The sequence below is a fragment of the Eublepharis macularius genome, chromosome 4 (assembly GCF_028583425.1).
Source record: "Eublepharis macularius isolate TG4126 chromosome 4, MPM_Emac_v1.0, whole genome shotgun sequence".
NCBI lineage: Eukaryota > Metazoa > Chordata > Lepidosauria > Squamata > Eublepharidae > Eublepharis > Eublepharis macularius.
The window spans coordinates 185,147,725-185,155,156 of record NC_072793.1 but is presented as its reverse complement, the minus strand read 5'-3'; positions in this window follow the sequence as shown (position 1 = coordinate 185,155,156).

Genomic DNA, 7,432 nt, shown 5'->3' with positions numbered 1-7,432 from the left:
CCAGGTACCAAAGGATCGGGCCTGCCCTACACAACATCGAATTAGGGCATGAGGGAGATAGAGTGGGGGTTTCTGTTTAGGTTTTATTAGTCCTTCCGTTCACTGTTTATTTACCTGTGTATAGTTAGCAGTTTAATAAATGAGTTTTGGAATTGGTGAAGGAAGAAAGCTCTTCTGTACTACATAGTCCCCCCAACTGCTTGGGCCCACTAGCTGAGGAGGGAGGTTAGGAGGCTGTCCCACCTAACCAGGACCCCAGACAGGGACAGTGGTGGCAGTGAGTACCCGGAGACAGGGAAGGGAGACAGCCCCTTCAGGTGCCTGGCCAGAGGCAGAAAGGGAGGGGTAGGCAGAGCGGGGTCTACCAGTGGGAGGAAAGGCCCCGTTCCACCAAAAAGCATGTTTGTGGTACTTTACACACAGCACCTCTCCATCTCTTGCCCCCACCCTATCAAGACAAAGCAAAAAGACCAAATCTAGGGTATGTAAGCTGAGAAAAATAGAGTCCCCTCTACAACATTAACCAATCAACCAAAAATTATTCAATTTCAAAGTGCATGCAATTCCATAAATCACATCTGGTAGTATAAATTCATAAGTATATAATTCATAAATGAGTATACACTAGTCATACAGCCACTGACAGATACAGTAACCACTTTTATCTGCAAATGTATATAGTCAATGAACAGTCAAGAAAGTGCAATATAGACAGCAGGTGGTGTTGTGTCCTTCAGCCGGCGTCTGCTCCCAGACATCCTTGCCCAACGGTCATTTGGCTGCTTCCATTTCACATGTGCTGTCTTCACACTGTGCTTCCTCAGGGGCACACTAAACACAGAAGAACATACTTATATGTAACACAATTCTCACAAAACATAGATGCACAATTGAAGTTGTTACAATGCAAAATCTGTTAAACATTTGTTGAACATTTGTCAAACATTTGTTAAGCATTTCTACTCACTCTGCCAGTTACCACCGTTATCTCATGCATTACAATTTCACAGGTGCTTCATCAATGTCAGCATAATTACAGGGGTGGATCCCAATCCTTAAATACTCTGTCTGCAATTAACTGGTCTCTGTGGAGTCTTAAAGGGAAATTGCTTACAAGAAGCATGATCGATCCCATTCATTGTTTAAACCCGACAGGCTCATTGTACCTAACTCATAAATCCATTTTGCCTCCCTCTGCAACAGCACCTGCTGTGCTGATTTACTGCCATGATTGCTCACTACTTCTAGGACCCAAACCTGGTCTCCTCTAGAGCATGTTTTTTGGTTTGCCAGTGTGGCACCAAAGGAGCCTCTATTACTTGCCTCCTGATCTTGGACATGTGCTCTTGGATCCTGATCTTGACTGGTCTGGTGGTGCTACCCACATAGAAAAATGGGCACGGGCACTTGATAACATACGTTACCCCAGCTGTGCTGCACGTGGAGAAATGTTGTAACTCAATCAGAATGTTCCCAGGAGTCATCAATGTTGGTCCCTCTATAGTTAGTCTGCAGACATTACAATGTCCACATCTAAAATGTCCCCTTGGGTTTGTGTCCCTTGCCCTCCCTTCTCGAATATCTGAATGTACTAGGATGTCTCTAACATTTCTTGTTCGCCTATATCCAATGAAAAGGATGATCTCACAGCCTGGCAGGTGTTCTACTATATGCCAGTGTCTCTTGATAATTTCTCTAATGGCTGGGGCTCTAGTAGTATATTCAGTTGCCCAAAACAATCTGTTATCTTTATCCCTGGTCTTATCCAGCAATAGCTGGTTCCTATCTTCCCCCGCTGCTCTCCTGCTTGCTCCACGATCCTCCTCGGATAACCCCTAGCTCTAAACTGTTCACTCTCTATTCCGCTTTCCCTAACGTAATCCTAAGGTGTGGATGAGTTGCGTTTGACACGCAAGAATTGACCATATGGAATATTATTTCTAAGCCTCGCAGGGTGGTGTGACTCATACCGTAGGTATGTGCTACGATCCGTGCTCTTCTTATATGGTCTAACCCCCAGCCTGCCCTCTGAATTCTCAAAAACGGACACGTCAAGGTAAACTGATCCTCTGTTGGTCAATTTTGTGGGTGAACTGAATATTGGTGTTCAATGTATTAATCCAATTAATGAAGGATTCCGCACTTCTTCTATCCCTCATGATCACCAGTAGATCATGAATAAATATTTTGTATAAAATTATCTGTTCAAAACCCAGATTTTTGTTTGTTTGTCAAGAATCTGTTCCTTTTCAATACGTGACATATACAGATTTGCAATGCTGGGTGCAGCGGCGCACCCCATCGCCACTCCACTCACCTGCATATAAAACTCCTGTCTGTATCTGAAATAGTTTTTCTCAACTATGATGTCCAGCAGGGAGAGCAAGAAATGCGTGGGGGGATTTTTAATGCTCCTCATGTCCAAAGTTTCTTCCACCACCATCCTGATCTCATCCTGGGGGATCGAGGTATATAATGAGGATACATCTAATGTAATTAACGCCGCTCCAGGCGGAACTGGCATGCCCTCTACTATTTGGATCCTAACCAAATGATCCTAACCGAATGCTATCAGATTCCGGCAGCCTCTCTCTTATCCTGCCGCCTTTCAGTTCTGGCATGGAGCGGCTCTCCCACAGCCCTATGCTTCTGTGACTGAGACTGATGGGAGAAGAGTAGAAGTTGCATTGGGGACCCCACCAGGGCAGGAGGATGAGCCCTTTTGTCGGTGGCTGAGCACTTTGTTTTGCTCGCTGATGGACTCCTAAGGTAGATGAAGGGCCCTTGAAGGAAAAGGAAAGGCCTTGCCTCAGAGGAAGCCCTGCAGAGCTTGCCTGGCAGATCTCAATAGAACCATTTCCTTTGCAGCTGAGGAAGGTGACAGTGAGTGTCCTCTTCGCTCCTGATGGGGAACCAGAGGAGGCAGAGTCAGGAAGAGCCCCTCCTTCCTGCCCTGAAGTGGTGGTGTTGCCCTGAGGGTTGCCTACGTCAAGAATGTCGGACTAAAGCCTTGGAGGCCCAGCTGTGAATCTTCACTTTGAGTCTCCTGAAAGTACAGCTGATCTCCAAACCACAGAGATCTGCTCCCTTGGAGACAATGCCAGCTTCAGAGAGCAGACTGCCTGGCCTCACATCCCTGTGGAGCTCCTTTCCCTCTCCAAATTCTATGGGCCCCTGAAAAAGCTGCCTTCAAGCACTCGATCCGGGATTGTCCTTGGGAACCGGCAAAGCCAAAATCTGCTGGGCCGGATTATCCAGCTGCAGCAAGAGGGCACGAGAGTGGTACAAGGCTGGTGGGGTGGGGGAGGAGGCAGCAGGCAGTGGGTGCCCATGTCATTCTGCCCTTCTCTTTGCCTGAGCTCCAAAAAAGTCCTTCAAACCACCCATAGAGAATAATGGCTAATTAAATTGGAGATTCTCTATCCTGTATTATATCTATCCTGTATCCTGTATCCATATCCTTTCTTCCTTTCTTTCTTCATACCTTATAATTTACAGTTTTAAATTGTATGAATTATATGAATTATCTGATGTAATTTTAAATTTGTGTGTAAATTGTGATCCGCCCTGAGCCTGCTGGTGTAGGGAGGGCAAAATATTAATCTAATAAATTAAATTAAAATTCCTGATTCCACAGAGTTTTGTAGCAAGTGTTTTCTTTTTATGCCATTGAGAAATGAGGTGTGGAACAAAATGCCCTTCAAGATTTTCGTCCACCAAACTGAAAACAAATAGAGGAAGTACTGGGGGGGGGGAATGGAAATTACGGGGTGGAACAGCAGATTTTTCAGACATTTCCAATGAAAAATTGGCAAGCCCCGTCATTTTTTCCAAGGGCATGAAAGCAGGGGCATTCCTAGTGCGCATTCAACTCGGACCCTGAGAGCATTCCCCAAGACCGAGACGGGAGGCTGAGCCCCCCCCCCCCTGTCCCTCCTCTCTCTGCTTCAGGGAACGCCAGTCTAGGAATTCGAGACATTTGCCCTCCAGCGTGAACTCCCTGCCCACCTCCCCAGGAACGCTCCTGATTTCAGGACCCTTGGAAATGCTGGTCCTCAAATGAAAAAGGGGAAAGCATTAAAGACATGGGAGAGCAATATTTTAGAAATGAAAACACTGACCTGGCACACTTTTATTAACCCTTTCACAACCAAAAATGCTTCCAGAACACCACAGAACAGGCCCAGAACGAGCACTAAATAAACGCTAGTACCACAAAAACAGTGAGAAGCCCTGCTCGTGGGGGCCTCTTCCGTCCCACAGGGCTTCCCATATTGTTGGGTGGGACCTTTGAATGATCCACTCCTCCACCCTGAAATTTCATTTTCTTTATCCAGCTGCCCTTCTAGCACTGTGATTTTTACTGCTTTGGCACTTATTTTTTCCTCATCTTGAGACATAGATCTTTTAGATAGATGAAGGGACATATTTTCCCCTCCCAAAAATCCTGGGCACAGAAATATCCTTGGAAGGATTCGATCCCTCCATATTTTCCATTCCCAACCTCGTTTTTCAAAGTGGTCTGTCAGAGGCAAAATATAAAAACAATGTCCTGAGAGCCACATTAAGAGAATTTCAACTGCAGCATGTCTAAGGGGGCCTCATTTTCTTCCCCTCAGCAAAGAAAAGAGTTGACATGAAGGATGACGAGTGTCTTGTTTTGTCAGGCTGTGGGGCCAACAGAGGAGGTGGGTTAAAGGAGGGCTAGGACATCGCCCTCTGCTGCAGGTCCGGGCTCCCCACCACCCTAAAGCCATTTTGGCCTTTGAGAGGAAACCTGCTTCCAGCCAGCTTCTTTCTTTCCCCCCGCATCTCCAATACAGACTGGCTCAATTAAAGCAGCTTCCGCAACCCACGCATCCCCCCACCGACTCGCTCCCTTCCTGATGAGGGCTGTTCCCCTGTGCAGGCTGGGCCTGGTAATAAAATGCCCAGGAAAACTGGGCTGCGGGCAATGGTGGGAACGCACAGCCAGGTGAGAGGGAGGCAGGACTCTGGTTCTGTTTGCTTGTGTGGCTAGAGACAGTGTGGGGAGACAGGGCTCCAGCATGGGCTGTGAGGCTCCCAGCGGTTCCTGCCTATTCTCTTCCTTCTTTGGCAGTAGGAACGGGTTTTCCAGGATTTTCTCTCAAGTGTGAGTTCTGTTTACATCTCAATTAAGTACTGCTGGGTGGGGCATTATAGGAGAATATCCAAATGGCTCCAGTTCTCTCTGCCTCGTCTCAAAATCAGACATCTAGAATAGAGGCGGGAGATCCTTCCCTGGGAAGGAAGGCAAAGTGGTTGGGGGTTTTGAACAAAGTAAGGGGACTGTGTGTGATGGAGCATTATAAAACTATGCATAGCAACTTTTGTCCTTCCTCCAAAGAAGAGCAATTGGGATTGCTCTCTCTCTCTCTCTTTCTCCCAGCCGACACTTCCTAACAGGGCTATTATTCTGAGAGTAATTCTCCTGTTCCATACGTGATGTTACACATTACTTGTACAAGTGATTCTCATGTTACGTTTGGTGCCTATACAGGATTGAACCTGCGCAAGTACACGTCCCCAGTTTCATTTGTAAAGTGAACCCACATTGGCACTTTCTTACAAACCGGAATACACATTTATTTATTATTTACATTTTATATACTCCGCCTTTCTGACAGGGTGGATCACAGAGACGAAATCACCATCAACAGCAGGGACATTCCATAAACAACGTAATAGGGAATCCAACAGGGTATTTGCAAAGATTTGAAAACAAGGAGCTACACAATACAGAGCGGAAATAAAGTGATAAAACTAGAGCAAGAAAAAGAATGAGCTACCCAGGTGGGAACAGCACTGACCTCTCGTGACACTTTCGCATAATAATTTAAGGTACACAAGCTATGAAAAGAGTTCCAGGCATGTAGCTGTGTTCGTCTAAACCAGGAAAACAAATTTTAAGGGCAGTACACCTTAACGAACAACACATTTTTTCCAGGGAATAAGCTTTAGTGAACCAAAGATACATTTTGCAGATAGAAATGAAAAGCAAGATCCATCACACCACCACCCCCCTTCAGAAGGTGAGGAGGGGGCGTTATAAAAAGAAGGGCCAGAAGAACAGAATAAGCTGGATCAGAGATGGGGAGATAGGCAGAGAGGTGGAAAATGCAGAAAATTAGCATCTCAGTCTACAAAATACTTGAGAATACATAGCGTACCATGTATACAGGGGATTTATACATGAAAGGCACTCCCTGTCTAAGATGGGAGACTGCTTGAGAACATGTAAAAGATTATAAAAACACCAAGCAAACCCTTCACAAATCCACTGCCAGGACAATGGTTTCTCTTAATCTTCCAGCATTTAGTAGTCTTGGCTAACACCTCTAGATCTTCCGGAGCCTTTTCCCAGCTGGTTTCAGGAGGGTAGCTTTGTCCATCTGTAGTAGAGGAGAAAGGTGTCAGCCTTGGAGCACCTTAAACGCCTACAAAATTCGGCATATTTCAAGAGTCAAGCTCCCTTCATCAGATATACATATATAAAGTATTGCATGGAATTTGTATCTAATGAAGGGAGCTTGACTCTTCAGACCCTGCAGCCTGGAAAATATTCTTTAAACTGTTACTGGGCTTCAATCTTGCTTTCCCCAGCTGCTACGATATGAGTTAAACTGGCTGGAACGCATCAGGGAGCTGGAATTCATCTTCAGATGGCAGCTTGATCCTAATGTTGGGGGGAAGAAATTCTCAGACCGGGCTAATTCATTACCTCAAGTTAAGCTAGATTTTCACCTATGCCTACTCGTGTGAGAAGAGGAACCAAAACTTCCAACCAACTTCTGCCATGACAGAAGCTGGCTGGAAACCATCTCTCAACAACTCTCAACATTGGGAACTATGAGCTTAAATCTGAGCCTTCTACGGCGTGGGATGATGCCTAAGGAATAGAAGATATCCGGGCGCTCCTGAATCTGGCCAACGATGATCATCTGTGGTCGTGGTCCAACTCCAGTGCCACGTAGTTCACCCCTGCTTTTAATGCATCATCAACTTTATTAAAAGCAGGGGTGATCAATAACCAGATTTGGAGTGTATTCTGAATATAAACTGAATAAAAAGAAGACTTGGGTAATGTTATTAGCGGTAACCAAAACAGAACTGGAAGAGATAGAAAAAAACCAAGGTTGTGTTGTCACTAAAAAAAAAATCAATTATTTTGGTATATATGTAACAAGGCAAAAGGATAATTTATATCAAGACAGTTCGGACAAGTATTACTGAAGATCTGCAAAGATGGGAAAGATTGAAAATTTCATGGCTGGGAAGAACTTCTGCTGTTAAAATGAATATATTATAAAAGCTGAACTTTCTGTTACAAATTTTACCAATGAAAAGATCTTTTAAAAATGGCAGGAAAAGATAAAAGATTGTGTATGGAACAGGAAGAGAACAAGAGCAA